This window comes from Mirounga angustirostris, unplaced genomic scaffold (genome assembly GCF_029215605.1).
Source record: "Mirounga angustirostris isolate CCGP_5_RB_7025 unplaced genomic scaffold, mMirAng1.0.hap1 SCAF_16, whole genome shotgun sequence".
Lineage (NCBI taxonomy): Eukaryota > Metazoa > Chordata > Mammalia > Carnivora > Phocidae > Mirounga > Mirounga angustirostris.
Window position 1 is genome coordinate 58472770 of NW_026991724.1, and position 18811 is coordinate 58491580.

At 46.3% G+C, this 18811-nt stretch overlaps 1 long non-coding RNA gene across 1 annotated transcript in view; it reads left to right on the plus strand.

Moving 5' to 3' along the window:
- Window positions 1–10971: 10971 nt before the first annotated feature.
- The window catches only part of LOC123856240 (uncharacterized), a 51852-nt gene continuing 44012 nt past the window's right edge, over window positions 10972–18811 (plus strand). Inside the window, exon 1 of the long non-coding RNA XR_006793658.1 lies at window positions 10972–11200. This is a non-coding gene — a long non-coding RNA (uncharacterized LOC123856240). The remainder of the gene's footprint in view (window positions 11201–18811) is intronic.

Consider the following 18811-nt stretch of genomic DNA (forward strand, 5'->3'; position numbering starts at 1 on the left):
GGGAGAACGGAAGCAGGGAGGGCGGTCGTGAAGCTCTGGTGGTGGCCTGGGTGAGACACGGGGGACCTTGAGCTAGGATGGCGTCTCCTCCTTGGAGGAGGTCAGCACGGGTTGGAGCCTTGATATATTTAAAAGGAAAAGTCAACAGGATGGGCTATTGATTGCACTTGGGAGTGAGAAGGAAAGAAGTCAAGGATGACTTCTGGGCAGGAGACCCAACAACTGGATGCGTGAGGTTGCTATTTACGAAGGTGGGAATACTGAGGGGGGCGGGGGAAGCAGGGCATATTGTCACCTGGAGCTGCTAAAACAAAATACCACGGACTGGGTCCCTCAAACAACAGACGTTTATTTCCCACGGTTCTGGAGGCTGGAAGTCCTAGATCAGGGTGCCAGCAGATTTGGCTCCTGTGAGAGCTCTCCTCCTGGCTTTCAGAAGGCCCCCTTCTTGCTGGGTCCACACGTGGCGGACAGAGGGAGCAAGGCCTGGTCTCTCTTCCTCTTCTTACAAGGGCACTAACCCCATCGCGGGGGCCCTACTCTCATAACCTCATCTCAACCCAATCACCTCCCACAGGCCCCAGCTCCCAGCCCCAACACACTGGGGATTAGGGCTTCAACATCCGAATTTTGTGGGGACACAAACATTCAGTCCACAACACAGGGCTAGGAGGACGTCAGGAGTCCTGTGTTAGTAATATCCATTTTGAGGTGTCTGTGTGATACCCAGGTGCACATGGTAAGTTGCTTACATGAGTCTGGAGCTCAGCAGAGAATTGGGATAAAGATGGCAGTTTGTTAGTATATGAGTTTTCTAAGGCTGCTGTAACAAATCACCAGAACTTGATGTCTTAAAACAGCAGAAATTCATCTTCTCACAGTCCTAGAGTCCAGAAGTCCAAAATCAAGGTGCTGGCAGGTGTGGGTCCTTCTGGAGGCTGTGCCTCATGCTTCTCTCCCATCTTCCACTGTTGTCCATCAATCCGTGCTGTTCCTTGGCTCTCGGCTGCTCTGCTCCAGCCCCTGCCTCAGTCATCACAAGGCATTCTTCCTGGGGTGTCTCTGGGTGTCCTCTCTGCCTCCTGTAAGGCCATCGGCCTTACTGCTCTAATTCAGCATGATCTCCTCTTAGTGAATTACACCTGCAGGAACCTCTTAGTGAATTACACCTGCAGGAACCATAGTTCCAGCTAAGGTCCCATTCTGAGGTTCTGAGGGGACATGAATTTGGGATTCTGTTCGACCTAGAACCGTGGGTCATAGGCACAGGCATCATGCTGAAAATGGTGAGGTTGGATGTCACCCAGGGATGCAGGCAGGTAGGGAAGTGGCTGAGGGTGGAGGATGAGCTCTCCGGCTGCTCAGCAGGTCAGGTGGTGACAGGAAGGAGGTGCTCACTGCCATGGGAGGAAAACCCAGATCGTGCAAGTGAAGAAAGGGCTGCCGAGGGCAGGGTTCCACATGTCCATGCCGTCGAGAGATTGGATCAGGTGGACACAGAACCAGCGCTGGTTTGGGCAGAGTGGGGGATCCTAGGGAACCGGACAGGAGTGGGTCAGTGTGGGTCAGGGGCAGGAGCCCGATACCAGTGGGTTCAGGAGAGAATATACATGGGAGGAACCGGGGCAGGAGTGAAAAGGTGCTCTGGGTATGTGCTTCCTGTAAAGAGGCAGAGAGACGGGGCAGTTTGCCGAATTACCGATTCACTGTAAACTAATTTCTGTTAAACATTTGCAAGTGTGACACCAGATCCTGCCATGTGGCGGGGTGTTATCGGACTTCAAGTGTAATTTTTTTCTTAAGATTTTATTTATGTATTTGTCAGAAAGAGAGAGGGAACACAAGCAGGGAGAGTGGGGGAGGGAGAAGCAGGCTTCCCCCTGAGCAGGGAACCCAATGTGGAGCTCGATCCCAGGACCCCGGGATCATGACCTGAGCTGAAGGCAGACGCTTAACCGACTGAGCCACCCAGGCGCCCCAAGGGTAATCTTTTTTTTTTTGATGTTTTGGTTTCGTTTCAGTTGAAACTGATTTTGGTTTTGCTTTAGCTTTTGTTTCCCATGGGGCAAGTTTATCTCAGCTTTGTAGCCTGGTTTGCAAATCCAGCTTGATGGAACGTCAGATTGTGTGTAATTCTCATTTTAGGCACGTACATCTCTTTCTTACACATTTAAAACATGTCAAAATAGTTATGTGGTCGTGGTGGGTAACATAATCTGTCAGTTAAGAGAATTTCAAAAGGCAAAACACAGTCACGAAAAGGGGTTATTGATAGAAATCTGTTCTATCGTTTGTAACATCCCTGACTTTCCAGACCGACAGAATACTCTTCGTTGAAACACCCAGAAATTCTCATTTTAATATATAAAAATCCGCAGAACACACCAAACTTCAGTTTGGCCCCAGCGAAACAGCTGCAGCCAAATGTGAGTCTAAACAAAAGTAAACCGCCCTAAACCGAAACTAAAACCTCAAGCACAATCCTTCGAATGTCCCAGATGTCTCCAGAAGCTCTCTTCCAAGTGGGATTGCTCTAACTGTCAGAAAAAGTTAAAACAAACACATTTTTTTGTTGTGGTGGTGATTAACTAGATGAATCGGGTAAATTTGGCCATTTAGGGGATTAACCAGGCAGCAAAAAATGGCCATTTGGAGAATTTAATTTCAGTGAATCAACTTGGAGCTGGTAATGTCTAAAAATCACAGGTCCCGTGACTGGGTGTGGGTTTTCAAATTATCTTTAAAATGTTCAGATGCATTCTTCTCCATGGGTGACTTATTTCACTGTACGATAAGGAAAGAAATTCCAAGGAGCAGAGACCAGATTTGAATTCATTTGTTTGGAAAAAGACATTGATAAGCACCGAAACAAGGTCCAGGCACCAGATGCTGTCTCAGCACATCTCTCCGCCGAGGCATGTTGCCGTAGGATGAAAGCAAGCTGCCACCCCAACAACCCGCACTCAGGCAAAGGAGTGATGTTTTTGAATACACAGCCTAGTGCCAGTGTTCCGGGGTCCCCCTTTTGTCTCGCAAAAAACAGACTTAAATCCACTATTCGTTTGCACACCCTATCCATGCAACCTTTTTTTTTCTTCCAATTTTTTGCTTGCAATTTTCACATTCTGACAAACTTATCCCTCCTTTCTTTCTTTCTTTTCTTTCTTTCAAAAAAAAAAAAAAACCCCCACAAAACACAGAAACCTGTATTTGTTTTTATTTCTTCAGGGGATATCTTCAGTGGTTCTCAAATACACATTCGTGTGTTCCATTAAAATAAAAAGCATCATCTATTGTTTCTTCTGGTTACAGTCACAGAGGTTAAGAACTTTCTAGATAGAATTTGACTTTATTCTTTGATAGGGAGACGTCTCGTCTTGTTCCCCAGTGTTTCCGATAGATGGACCCAGAAAAGACAGTACACTGAAGTCAGTAGAATTTAATTATTTATCCTTAAAATCTGACAAACAGAAAACCATCTGATAACTGCAGTTGTTTCCCTGTTTAGGACTTCTGATAGTATGCATTCCCTTGAGTTTTTATTTTATTTTATTTTATTTTTTCTCTTAATTTTTTTCAAGATTTTATTTATTTATTTGAGAGAAAGAGAGAGCACGAGCCAGGGGGAGAGTCAGGCAGAGAAGCAGGCTCCCTGCCAAGCAAGGAGCCTTACCTGGGACTCGATCCCGGGACCCTGGGATCATGACCTGAGCCAAAGGCAGATGCTTAACTGACTCAGCCACCCAGGCGGCCCTGCCCTTGAGTTTCTAGCTTTCATGACCATTCAAATATGTTGGGACCCAAGTATTAGGAATAGAGACAGGACTTTCAAGGGTCTTCACCCCTGTGCCGTGGGGCTCCCTGCAAACTGCACAAACAAATTCCAAATGAAGCATGCGGGAAAACACCAGAAGAAATCAGCTCCGTGTTTTTATTCACAACCATTTGGCTCTGTGCGTCAATACGTTTATTCAAAACTTTTTTTTTTTTCCCGGTTTTAGTTCAGAATCAGTGTGTGCTTGTTGTAACAGAACGACCAGACAGAGATCTCTGCAGCCCAGCCTCCTCCATACCGGGCCTGCTGTGAAATTATGGAAAATGCTGTGGGTGCACTTCCCCTTCCCGGAGAATCTCACAGCAGCCTCATTTCTGATCAGCTTTTTTTCCCCATAATTCCTTGTTTTTATCACTTACACCTAATTTTGTAGCGACTAAAACTCCTAAGAATTTTGGGGGGTGTATAAGTAATCACTATCAGCCCAGCATACACGTTTTCCATTTTAAATGTTTCCTTCCAGTTTTAACTTGTCTGTGTACCCAGTTGCAGTCAGTGCTCACTTCACTGAATGATTTTTGTGAACCAGGCGCTGTGCTGAGTGCTAACAGACCTTCTATTTATCAATCCGAGGAGAGGGAGGGCTACAGGTAGATCTCCTTCTCCTTTCCTAGGTGAGGACGGTGAAGTTCGGGGCCATGACTTGACGTACCTTGCACCCCGCAGTGTGGGGACTCAAACCCTGGTTTGCATATACAAACATAAAATTCGGATGTTTTGCCAGGTTGTTGCAGTTTGTTTCAATTTTTGTTTTGCTTAATGATACCTTGTATTCTGGGCCCCTGGCTGGCTCAGCCTGTGGAGCATGAGGCAATCAATCTCAAGGTCAGGTCGTAATTCGAGCCCCGCGTTGGGCATAGTAGAGATGACTTAAAAAAACTAACGAACAAAAGCCCTCATAAGCATGTTTCCAGTTTTTACTAATTAATTTCTTCATTGAAAAATGTTGATGACAGGACTACCGTGTGCAAGGTATGGGGGGTGGCCATAAGGGGGACCAGAACATGTCCCCCCAAAATATATGTCTCAGGCACATGGATTCTTTTGAGCTAAAGGCCATTGAGAACTGGCAGATTCAGGAAAAGCTCTAAAATCAGGGCACGAGTTTACTGTCTCCCTCTTACTAGCTCTTCTCAAGAGAGAAGGCATTGACCAAAACCAGCACAACAGACCTCACTAAGCCACCCCTATTTGCCATACCTCTGCTGGTCGCCTTTCCATAACTTGCTTCCCCAGCCCAGAAGCTATAAGCCCTTGTCCTTTGTTAATTTATTATTAAAGATTTTACTTTTCTATTTGAGAGAGAGAAGCAGCAGAGGGGAGAGGCAGAGGGAGGGGGAGAAGCAGGCTTCCCTCTGAGCAGGGAGCCTTACTCAGGGCTCGATCCCAGGATGCTAGATCATGACCTGACCTGAAGACAGACGCTTAGCCGACTGAGCCACCCAGGTGCCTGTCCTTTAATATTTATTTATTTTTATTTTTTTTTTTTTTAAAGATTTTATTTATTTATTTGAGACAGAATGAGAGAGAGAGAGAGAGCCCATGAGAGGGGGGAGGGTCAGAAGGAGAAGCAGGCTCCCCACCGAGCAGGGAGCCCGATGTGGGACTCGATCCCGGGACTCCAGGATCATGACCTGAGCCGAAGGCAGTCGCTTAACCGACTGAGCCACCCAGGCGCCCCTGTCCTTTAATATTTAAACCCAAGTTCTAATCAGCCTTCTGGGCTCCTCATCCATCACTGGATGCTTCCATGTGAACGTACGTGCGAGGCGCATGGTTCATAAACTTTCTTTTTCTCTTGTGAATCTGTCTTTGGTCCATGTCATTCGCAAGGCCCCAGGTGGACAACCTAAGATGGGTAGAGAAAGAGATTTCTTTCCTTGCCTTTACTACAGGTGCCCCTGAGCCCTTGAAATGTGGTTTATCAGACTCAAAATGGGCTCAACTATAAGTAGGAAGTGCACCCTAGATTTCAGACTGAGAATGACAAAAATAATGTAAAATATATCAGCGATACCTTTTATATGGAGGACGTACTGAAATGAGACTACTTTGGAGACATTGGGTTCTATAAAATACAGTATTAAAATTAATCTGACCTGTTTCTTTGAATTTTTTAAACTTTATTTATTTGAGAGAGAGCAAGGGAGGGAAAGAGAGAGAGCGCACAGAGTGAGAGGGAGAAGCAGACTCCGCACTGAGCAGAGAGCCTGATGCAGGGCTCAATTCCAGGCTCCTGGGATCAGGACCTGAGCCAAAAGCAGATGCTTAACCGACTGAGCCACCCAGACACCCCTCTTTGAATTCTTTTAAATATAGCTGCTGGGAAACTGAAAATCAGATATGCAGTTGGCATTGTGTTTCCTTTGGACGGCACTGCTCTGGCCTCTGACTCCTGCCGTATTTTTCTCCTCTGCCCTGGGCGGGTTTGCTGTGCTGACGTGCGGAGTGTTGGGCCCATCACTGCACACCGGGGACAGGTCACCACGCACTCGCTGGGAGAAATCGTTTGCCAGGCTGTACCACTGAGCACCATGTGTGAGAACACCAGCTTCACAGCCTTCCTGCTTTCATAAGGCTTCTTACCTTTTTCTGGTTTGCGCTGGCTCAATGTAATTCCAGCGAGAGAGAGAGGTGAGTTCGTGGAAAACGGTGCGGTGGTGGTTAGTGTATCTGCAGGGCTGTGTGACCATCTCCACCGGTGGTGTGAGAACATGTTTATCACCCCAGGGAGAAACTCCATATCCAGCTATGACCTCCCATCGTTCCTTCTCTCCAACCCTGAGCAATCACCCGTCTACTTTCTGTGTCTGTAGACTTGTCAATTCTGGACCTTTCCTACACACGGAAGCATACCACCTCCCATCGTTCCTTCTCTCCAGCCCTGAGCAATCACCCGTCTACTTTCTGTGTCTATAGATCTGCCGATTCTGGACCTTTCCTACAAACGGAAGCATACCACCTCCCATCGTTCCTTCTCTCCAACCCTGAGCAATCACCCGTCTACTTTCTGTGTCTATAGATTTGCCGATTCTGGACCTTTCCTACAAACGGAAGCATACCACCTCCCATCGTTCCTTTTCTCCAACCCTGAGCAATCACCCGTCTACTTTCTGTGTCTATAGACTTGTCGATTCTGGACCTTTCCTACACACGGAAGCATACCACCTCCCATCGTTCCTTCTCTCCAACCCTGAGCAATCACCCATCTACTTTCTGTGTCTATAGACTTGTCGATTCTGGACCTTTCCTACACACGGAAGCATACCACCTCCCATTGTTCCTTCTCTCCAACCCTGAGCAATCACCCGTCTACTTTCTGTGTCTATAGACTTGTCGATTCTGGACCTTTCCTACAAACGGAAGCATACCACGTGTGGTCTGTGTTGACTGGCTTCCCTCACTTAGCATGATGGTGTTGAGGGCTACCCATGTCGTGGTTTATATCAGTCATGCACTCCTCTGTATGGCTGAGTGGTATTCTGCTGTGTGGATAGACCCCATTTGTTCATCCGCTCCTCCTTGATGGGCGTTGGGTGGTTTCCACCTTTTGGTTACTGTGAACAGTGCTGCCGTGAGCACACATGTACAGATTTTTGTTTGAACACCTGTTTTCAATTATTTTAGATTTTAACATTTAGAGAAAGAGAAGTGAAGGGCGCACGTGCACATGGGGCTTGTCTGTGAGAGCTAGGATCCGAAAATCAAGCCCATGGGGTTCGGGCGGGCGATATCGTGCACACACCCACTGATTCACGTAGCGCTTGCCAGCTGAGCACCCACTGTACCGTGCACGGAGGTGACAGGGAACCAGACAGAAAAGGGCCGCAGCCCCAGGAGCATACCCTCCAGGGGGGAAGGCTAAAGAGAACCCTGCAGTGAGGCATGAGCAGTGTGACTTCAGATGATGGTGGGGTCTGTGCAGGGCCTGACACAGCGGACGAGGGAGGCCCAGGGGTTCGGTTGTCCTCTGGGCGGGAGCTGGCCTCTGGGGGGAGGCTCGGATGCTTAGAAGGAGACTGGAGTGTGTGTGTGCCCATGAGCGTGTGTCTCTGTGTGTCCACGTGTGTGTCTGTGCCAGGGGAGAGCACTTCACCTGGCGTGTCCTGCAGGGCCTTGTCCACCTCAGGAAAGAGGATGTTCTTGGCCCTACAGCAATGGGCCCCTCAGAAGCCTGGTGCTGCCTGTGGGTGGGGTGCCAGGCGGGGCAGCAGGGGGGCTCAGAGGCCCTGGGGCTGCTGTCATCTTCAGGAGGAAAGAGGTGGGTCTGGGCGGTTGAACCAGGTGAACAGGGTGTAGAGGTGTGGAGGTGTGGCGGGGGCAGTGGGGTCCCGGTAATCAGCTGGGGCCTGGGTGGCTGAAGAGGCCAAGCTGGGAGGAGAGAGAGTTCTGGAAACAAGCCCCACGAGGCACGGCCTTCCGGCTCCACGACCCACCTCCACCCTCCCCAGGGCCTCTCCTCACCCATGCATACATCCTGCCTCAGTGAGGCAGGAGACCCTTTCCTGACTGCCTCTCGCTACACATGTTTATGTTTACGTCTGTTTCTTCTACTAAGATGGAAGTTTCCAGAATATGGGAAACGTGCCCTTTTTGGCTCCCGCCGTATTCCTATGTCTCACAGGGTTCTTGGTGCACAGAGTTTCTCAATAATGAGCCATATGTGGCCAGCGAGCCCTCAAAATGTGGCCAATGCAGCATGTCGAAATAGTATTAGTTTGGATATGCTGGTTTAAATGAAATACATCGTTACAATTATTCTTACCTGTTTCTTTTTACGTCTTTTATTTTTTTATCTTTTTAAAGATTTTATTTATTTATTTGAGAGAGAGAGAGAGCGAGCGAGCATGGGGAGGGGCAGAGGGAGAGGGAGAGGCAGACTCCCCGCTGAGCAGTGAGCCTGACATGGGGCTCAGGGCTCAATCCCAGGACCCCAGGTATTGTGACCTGAGCCGAAGGCAGAGCCACCCAGGCGCCCTCACAACATTCATTTTTAAGGGAAGACTGTGCCTTTTTCTGGCAGTGAATGCCACCTCATCTTCACCCTCAGTGTTTGCATCAAATACTCCCCCCAACCCCCACCCGCAACTGCAACCCAGTTTTCTTGAGTGCCTGTTGCAGTGGTGGACCTGTGTTCTTGCAGACCAGAAGTGGACTTGCATGTGTTCAGTTCTGCTTTAGCTCCGATAGCTCTTGCTGTGTGTTCTCCGGAAAAGCTGCGCTGACCATCCCTGCCACCTGCTCTATACCGTGAGCCTGGGGCAGTGCCCTGTCCTCCACGTCTTTAACAACCCTGGATATTATTGCTCTCCTCACCGTTCTGTCTGACAGGAGTAACAACCTCTCATTCTGGTTTTGATGTCCAGTTTTTTGGATCCCAAATGAGGTGCTTTTCAACATTCAAGTTTTCTCCTCTCCTCTGCTCTCTCTCTCTCTCTCTCTCTGAGTGCATATCCTTTGCCTGCATTTTTATTTTGAGGATTTTTTTCCCTTTTTTTCACCTCTTGGCACTCTGTGGGCTTAGTGTCTAAGTATATATGTTTTGAATGTATGTTTTGTGATATTTTGACTCATTCTTACTCATGATGAGCTTTTCCCTGCATCTAGTTTTTCAGTGTTTGTGGAGACAGATTTATTAATGTTTTCTTTCATATCCATTGGCTTCTTTGTTAAGTTGAATGGGACACTTCCCATCCCACGATTATAAAAGTATTCACTATGCTGTCTTTTGGTGAAATGAGCAAAGGAGCTCTCTACCTGCTCCGGACGCTTCCTCCCATCCTCAGCTCAGACATATACTCGGTGTCCTTCAGCAAACAGCCCCTAAACACAAGATCTGGACCAAAAACTGAACACAAAGGAGGATTTTGTTGGAGCTGATTATTTCTGAGGGAAAAACTAAACCATCTCTGAAAACTGTTAGGATGTCAGCTTGGCCCCAGTTGCCAAATAAAACCCTAGGGCAGTCACCTACCATGGACTTCCCCCCTGATTAATGACCTCCGAATGCCAGGCTTGAGTCCAAGTTCTGTAGACATTGACATCCAACTCAGGAAGGGAACGGTTTTCCCAAAAACGGCACAACATGGCCAGTATTCTGGGGACATCCATTTCTAAACCATAGCAAGATTGAATACTAGCCATCTGTGTATAGATAATATCCCTGGGTCACATTCGTAGCTCTGGTGTTCTGGGGGGGAAATCTTGTGTCCCCGTTTTGAGATGAGTTGAGTGCTTGTTCCAAATGCCCATTATGGCCTATGGTCCAGTTTTCCCTATGAATGAAGGGTTTAAGTGTTGGCATATCATGGCAGTCTACTTCCAGGCGTGTTTGTTGAACTAAGTACACAAACACTGGAATAATAACTCAAACAGTGAGTACATTTTCACTCTTACTCCTCTGCACCTAACTCTGTAAGTCCCTAAATACGTGTATTCAAGGGAGTGTGTGCTTCTTTCCAATACCTGCCTTGTGTGATGGGGTATGATTGCACAATCATGGCTTCGAGGCAAGTCCCATAAGCCTTCCAACCTCCAGCCAGACTGTCCCTGTCAAGGCCCTTCTGTGTGGAAATTCTGGAGTCCATCTGCTTGTAGATCCCCATAAAGAACTCGGTATATATCTAAAAAGCAATGTCATCTGCTGACCAAATTTCCCTTTGCTAAATCTACCCTGATGCTTGTCAGGAAAATTAACTGAAGACCAGAGATGGTACAGAGGAGACCAGCGAAGAAATGTCTGCAGCACACGGGAGAGAGAGGATGGAGAGGTGGCTGAGACGCAGCAGTCAGGGAGATGGAGAAATGTGTCCATAAATAAAGTTTTATTGGAACACGGCCATGCTCATTCGTTACTATCGCCTGCATTTGCTTGCACGATCCAGTGGCAGAGTTGAAAAGTTGAGTCAGAGTCTACATGGCCCTGCAAAGCCCAAAACATTTACTATCTGGTTCTTTACAGAAAAAAGCCCACTCCAGGTATAGAGCCTAATGGTTCAGGACTTTGTGTGGACCCAGCTTCAAGGAAAATTCCACAGAGCCCCTTCCAACGTAGCTGGTGCCCCCAAATTTCTCTAGAAAGAAAATCTGGGGTCACTGTGGTGGTTTGTAGGCTGTCATGAGGAGGGTGGAATTTTTTCTAAGACCAACAGGGATTTCGTGAAAAGGCATCAGCAGGAGGTGGCTTGACCATGTTTTTGCGGTGATCTGAAGAAGAGATCAGTAGGGCAGGCGGATGGAACACCTGTTTCTGAGGCAGAATCAACAAGACTTGGGAATCGATGGACTGGCGGGCTCTGGAGACGGAGAGTTCGCATTGACGTTCATGTTTTATCCAGGACAGACAAAGGACAGTTTTCAGGCATGGTGAGTGAGATAAAACATTTTGTGTTATTCAGACTAATTGTAACTGTTTCTTTGTGTCCTGGAAAATTTCCTGTTTACTAGAAAGTTTTCGATTATATACATGAGTTGGACTATATTTTCTATTGGGTAGCACTGGTTTAAAGAGAATCATGACCCAACTTTCTGATTGACTAGGTTTTTTGTAAATGATGTGACCGTATTTGAAATGTGATGAATTCGAAGTGGGTTTTTTTTTTTTAATAAATATATGGAGGTGAAATTCAGATATTGTAAAATTAACTATTTTAAAGAATGATTCAGTGGCATTTAGTGTTACCAGGTTGGGCGACCATCACCTCCACGTAGTTGCAAAGTCTTTTTTCATCACCCCAAAAGGACCCCCCCCCCGGAACCAACTAAGCAGTCCCTCCCTCCCCAGTACCCCTTCCTGGCATTTGAGTGTGTGAGGAGCTTAGAAGCTGGTTGGAGATGGGGAGAAAAAGGAGAGACGTCAGGAGGCAGATATGAGTGTGGCAGGGAGTGTGGGGAGAGGGGCTATCTCAGGATTTAACGGGGAGAGAATATCCAGAGACCCGAGGGCTACATGGGAAGGTCTTTCTTATCCGATGGGAAATAATGGGGTGAACATGGTCAACCCTGATAAGGCGTTAATCAGGTTGATCAGCCGTGCAGACCAGTGGTTCTAAAGCTGGACAAGTGCCAGATGCACCTGGAGGGTTCATTAAAGTCACAATTCCCTGGGTGCTGCCCCTACTGCTGCATGGAGGGGCCACATTATGCACCACTGTATGCAGGTGCTGGCCGGCCAGGGCCGCTCAGCCTCCCCACATACTCCTTCCTCTCCATCCCCACGGGAATTAGATTCTCCAAATCATACTTTTGTCACGGGCTGTGTGTGTGTATGTGTGTGTGTGTAAGATTTTCAATCACAAGAAGCTGCTCTGAAATTAAGAGCCACAGTTTGGGGGTGGGGGAGGCGTCAGTCCTGCCAAAATCCTCCCCATCCCCCCCCACCAGGCAATTTTATTATCAGCAACACCGCTTTGTTCATGCTGGTACCTGCTGGCTTACCCGTTGCCATGGAAACTGCAGCCCCGCATAGGAGGGGAGGGAACAGTGGAACTGACTGGAATTTTCCAGGCTGTAGAGGTAAATAGGTACGGATTAGGGAAAAAAAAAAAACTCCCAGCATGTAGTTGTCATGTCTCTGTATGCTTCTTGAAAGAGAGATCAGCAAGTCTAATGATACTCGCAGAGCAGTCTTCACTGAGGGGCAGGAATCCAGGCAGTGGGCATTTGATTCCAGCGGACCCCCCACTCATTTAGCTGCTCTCACTAATTGAATTATGGAAGGTGGAAGCCAAAACAGCACCTAAGAGCTGTAAACAAGCAAAGAAAAAAGATCGTTTCAGACAACTGCCGAGCAGAGCGCATCTCTCGTCTCTCGGGGAGATGTGATTGGCAGCTTGGAGGTGTTGAATGCCTGGCATCCTTTTGTGTCTTCCTTCCATTATGCAGCGGTCGTGTTCTTGAGACGTGTTCGTGTTGAAACTCGGGGCTCTGATTAGTCTCTTACATGGCTACAGTGTGCTATGATGTGCATACTCTCTCTTTCATGTGTTCATTCTCTCTCTTTGGGGAAGAGTTGGATTCCGCACTCCCACCGCAGGTGTTTGCTCTTACAAAGCAACATTCGGGAAGTTGGCCCACAACAAGTATTTGTCAGATAATCACCGTTGCTCTGTCCACTCTGGCATTTGTCTCCTTGCTCACAGATGGAGAGTTTCTCCAGGGTATTTGTCCGGGAATGAAATTAGCAGCTGCTACGAAATGCATCGTTTCAAACTATCTATATTCCTCTGTCGCTTTCTGGATGGGTAGTTTGTTTTCTGCGTCTCCCGCTAAGAGGAAGCCCCACGAGGGCAGAGACGTGTTCTGTCCTTGGTCTCCAAAGCCTTCGGAGTGTCTAGCAGATAGAAAATGCTCAGTACAGTTTGTAGGTGATCATATATAAATACTGAGTGAGTGGATTATTTTTGCAGAAAAGTGGGTTTGTGGCCCATATGTGAGTTTTTATCCTTTTTCTTGTAACATGCTCTCAGGACATTAAAGATTCTTTTAAAAATAGCCTTTGTTTTTAAAGAATTGGCTCCGGACATCCTTGGGGATATGTTTCATGAACTTGTTTTTCATTTCTTGCGTTCGTAGACAATGTTATCCTATCCTAACCCCCATGTAGGTGAGTGGCTGGTGTGTGGGTTCAAATGGGCAGGAGTAGATTCCCAGATGTGAAATTATTGGATCAAAGGACACGTGCGTTTTAAACTTCTGCAATCATTGCCAGAATGTTTGCCAGAAAGGATGAACCACTGTGTTCTCCCACAGCCGGCTGTGAAGATGTCCAGTTTTTCACCCTCTTGTCAACCTTGGGTGGTATCAGGTCTTCCATCTTCGTCTGCCTGCTGGGGGTAATGACATTTCATTTCGGTTTCAAAGTCTGGGTTTTGGAACACAAGGCAGGTGTTATTTAACATTGGACTGGGAGTAGATCCAGGTTCTGTGGGGCCTGAAGCCTTACAATTTGGGGGACCCTCTTTGAGGAAAAGAATACAAAATGATAAATATGAAAACTTGGTACAGATGTGAAAATTTATTTAGAATCTGTACAGAAATCACAACAAATCCCTCACATCACCACCGCAAGTTGCTCAAATACTATAATGTATCACAAAATAAAACACATGACATAAAATGTTTTATTAATTAGCTGATTGATACATCTCTGTGATACTTCTTCTCCTATGTGGGTTTTATTTTATTTTATTTTAACTGCACACTCATCTGTTACTTCCTCTTATTTTGTTAACAGAATTCTTCTTAGAAAAATGTAGCCTTTGGTCTAGGATGGTCATACAAAAAGACTTTTATGAGGTACCTAAAGTAGTCAGATTCAGAGACAGAGTAGCATGGTCATGACCCTGGGGTGGAGGCCGAGGGGAAATGGGGAGTTAGTGTTTAAAGGGGACAGAGTTTTAGTTTTGCAAGATGAGAAAGTTCTGGAGGGGGGTTGCAACAATGTGCATGTAATTACGACTGACATGTACACTAACAAATGGTTAGGATGGTAAATTTTATATTATGTATATCGTACCAGTTAATTTTTTTTTTAAATGAGATGAACCTAAAGAGAGAACGTGTCACTGTTGCAAAACGCAGAGATGGGGGTCAATGACCTCAGGACCCGAGAGGTGGCTCTTTCACTGCCGAGATTAAGGGAATGAGTGGCATATGGTACATTCCTGCAGATTTATCAGTGTTTGTGAAGAGAGTTGTTCAAATTTCACAACAGCTGCATTGTCATATGCTGACCAAGAATGTTGTTCATGGTGCATTACAGTCATTTAGAATTTGTTTCACTTTGTTGAATAACATCTCAGATAGATGGTTTTCAAGACCCAGAAAAGTACCCCCCTCCGGCCCCCCAAAATCTCTCATGGATTTTTATATTATGACAAACCAAGTAAATCCCCATCTCATCAGTCCCTGTCACATTCCTGCAGAATCCTAAAGCTGGAGTTACATTTGGCGTCTGGCTTAGAGTGCTTGATTTGCCACTTCCTTTTGTGAGCGGTTCCCCCATTATTTTAATGTGTTCTTTATATACGGTTTTGTTTAAATAAGGCACATTAGTTTTCTCACTTTGACTTTTTTCCCCCTAAGTGCGCATGATGAGTATAGTAATAACACCCATGAAATTTTTGTTAGCTGGAGAATAAATATTCCTTCTTGTCGGGTCTAGTGCATCTTTATTTGAATAATGAATCATCTGAGTAAACACAGCCTGCTGCACTCGATGCAAAATCTCCATCATCTGTATATATTTACCCAGTTTGAAAACCTATTTGATGCAAGTGATGCTATCCCAGTTGAAAACCGTTTACAAACAAAACAGTGATAGGAAAACTTCAGTGCTCAAAAGGACGAGGCTGGATCTTGTGACGGACTGTGTATTGTCATTGTTCAGTGGACTCTGCAAATACCACCGAGCTCACACTTTGGGGGAGAAACACACAAACACCAGTTTTTCAACAGTGTTGAATATTGCTCATCACCACAGAGCACAGGGAAAGCTCGTGGTCCTTACTAAACACAGCAGATGAAACAAAGCTAGTGCGCACCTCCTTACAGGTTTCTTTTTTTTTTTTTTGGTGACCTGAAAGTTGTGTTTTTTTATTTGCTATTGTTTCCATGTTTCTTTCTGCTTTTAATTTCCTCTTTGGAAGAGGTCTGGTTCTTATAACAAGAAAAAAATGCCTTGTGCAGTTGTTTTCATGATCTGCATCTCTTTGGCTGTCATGATTCTTTTCCTTATCATTTGATTCTGTCTAACAGCGTTTCTAGTTACTTTCATATTTTGAGGCCTCTGCCAGCCTTCTTTCTTTCGGACTGAAATTTGGCGTCCACCAGCATACTTCCTTTTTTGGCACCTTTGAAATCCGATGTGACTGAGAAAGAAACCTAGACAAGTTTGATCTGGAATTCAGTCATACACAAGATCAGGCGCCACACTTTTTAAAATTGCCGTTTCGTTGCATTGGGACGTGCGGGACGACTGTGCAGATAACTGTTTCGCTGTCGCAACCAATGAGTTGACAGGTTGATGAATGTGGGCGGGAATCGTGTCCTTGAGGCGTCTGCTTCCTTGGGTAACTTCTCTGTACCGCAGGGAATGTTATGTGACGCTTTGGCCGGAGCCACGGCCTCCCTGAGGATCAGACGCCTCAGACATACATCTACGCGGCTTCACGACCAGCCTTACGCGCTGTTTGTCTATTCCAAGTACGACGGGGATCCTGCTAAAACTTTTCCAGGATGTCCTAATGTAAACACTGCCCTGATGAGTTAATTGCTTATGGCGAAGAATGTGTCTTGACCAGGCATTAATGATAAGAGGTCCTCCACTTACAGATTTTATACTTCTCGTGGTTAGAAAAATTTCCCAGACCTTTGTGCATCAGTGTATGGTTAGCGTGGTATGGAATTTCTGGAGTGATTCTTATCCCAGCATAGCTTCTAAAAACTTCATAGTTATTGATAGATGTGTATATATTATTATACATGACACTGTGTAACTATATTATAGTTACATAGATATAACCTTATCTATATCCGTATATATACATATATCCATACATATATAACCTTATAATAACTAATAACACAGAAATAGAGTTGCCAGATAAAATTTGAATTTCAAATAAACAGTGAACACCTTCTCATTATAGATACATACTGTACTATATGTCTTAAATATTCCATGGGACATATTTGTACTAAAAGTTATTTATTGTTTATCTGAAATCCAAATTTAACTGGGTATCCTGTATTTCTACTTGCTAAATCTTGCAACCCTATACATGCATATATTCCACAAAATCTACCCCCCCACTCAACTCGCCTTTAGCTAGGTCCTGAAAATGCTCATCACCACTTCAGTATGGTCAAATGTAAGGTTTTGTTGTTGTTGTAAGGAAGGAGATACCAAAGTAGAAACAGATGGTGATTTCAACCAATTGCATTTAAAATATCTCACTTTTGGGGCGCCTGGGTGGCTCAGATGGTTAAGCATCTGCCTTCGGCTCAGGCCATGATCTCCAGGTCCAGGGATCAAGCCCCACATTGGGCTCCCTGCTCAGCGGGGAGCCTGCTTCTCCCTCTCCCTCTGCCTCTCCCCCTGCTTGTGTTCTGTCTCTCTCTCTCTCTCAAATGGATAAATCTTAAAATAAAATATCTCACTTTTGCAAACTTTACAGAAACACCTTGCTAGACTGTTGAAAGAGGCAAGCAGGGAAGCTTGAAGTTTAGCCTTCCCTGGAAATCTACAACTGTGAACATTTTGAGTCCCCCCCACTTTTTTTTCTATTTTGGTTTTTGTGGTGAGTTGAATAATGACCCCCCCAAATTCACATCCACCCAGAGCCTCAGAATGTGACCTTATCTGGAAGCAGGGTCTTTGCAGGTATCATTAACTAAGTATCTTGAGATGAAATGATCCTGGATTTAGGGAAGACTGGTGCCCTCAGAAGAGAAAGATTTAGACACACGGAGACACAGAGGAGATGATGTGAAGATGGGGCAGAGATTGGAGTGGTGCATCTGTCAGAAAGGCAGCCAGGAGCCCCCCGAAGCCAGAGTGACTGGAAGCCTCTCCCTGAGGGCCTTCAGAGGGAGCCCCGTCCTGCTGACACCTTGGTCTTGGACTCCTGACCTCCAGACAATGAGAGAATCAACCTCTGTTATTGTAAGCAACCCAGTCTTGTTAACTTGCTACAGCAACCCTAGAAAGCTAAGTCTGTGAGAGGAAGTGACATCACTAGTGATTAGTGATGGGGATTGGACTGTCATATGTGTTGGAAGAAGTTTGACCCAGTCACTTAAGTCGTTCCCGTGGTGGGTGTGTCAGGGTGCTGGGACCGTGTAACAAAGCACCGCATGCTGGGGGCTGAAACAACGGGAATTTATTTCCCTTGGTTCTGGGGGCTGGAAGTCTGAGGTCAGGATGTCTGCAGGGTTGGTGCCTCCTACGGACGGCGAGGGAAGGGTCTGTTCAGGCCTCTCCCCTCGACTTGTAGATGACCACCCTCCCCCTGCACGGTTCATGGTCTTCGTTCTATACCTGTGTGTGTGCAGACTTTCCTCTTCTTGCAAGGACACCAGACATGATGGATTAGGATCCACCCTAAGGACCTCAGTTTAACTTAATTACCTCTGTAAAGGCCCTGTCTCCACATACGGTCACAGTTTGAGGTACTGGTGGTTTGCATTTTGACATGAATTTGTTGGGGGGGTGGAATTGTAGGGAGGACACAATATAACCCATAACAGTAGGATTTTCAATTTTATGTTGTCAGATTGAATACAGGTTTTTCTTATGTCTGTTGGCTTTTCCACTGGGTTTGGTGAGGTCTCCTCCATCCCATGATTTTTTTTTTAAGATTTTATTTATTTATTTGACAGAGAGCGAGAGAGCACAAGCAGCAGCCAGAGAGGGAGAAGCAAGCTCCCCGCCAAGCAGGGAGAACAGGGAGAGCAGGGAGCTTGATGCGGGCTCGATCCCAAGACCCTGGGATCATGACCTGAGCCAAAGGCAGACGCTTAACTGACTGAGCCACCCAGGCGCCCCCTCCTCCATCCCATGATCATAAAACCATTTACCCATGTTTTCTTGTGCTGTGTTCCCCAAACATTGCCTTGTTCCACCCTGCAGAGCTCCGAGCGCCAGGAGCTAAAGGAGGGGATTGGGGGGAGGGCATGCAGCCCTGAAGGGAAACGAGGCTCAGATGGGAAAGGAAGCCACCATCCTGAGAAGAAGCCATTCGAAATTCCACCCTTGGCCCAGGTACCAATCAAACCACCCACCCTGGAATCTCCCCCCGATTCATGAGCCATCCAAGTCAGGACGGGACTGGTGTTGTCTGATACAACTCAACCTCTATTCTGAAGATGTCCGTTTCTAAACCTCATCAGATTTAACACCAGGCATCCCAGAGCAGGTTGGATGTCTGGACCCTCTTGGCAATGAGTTCCCTGTGATGGTGGTTTGAGCTGGTC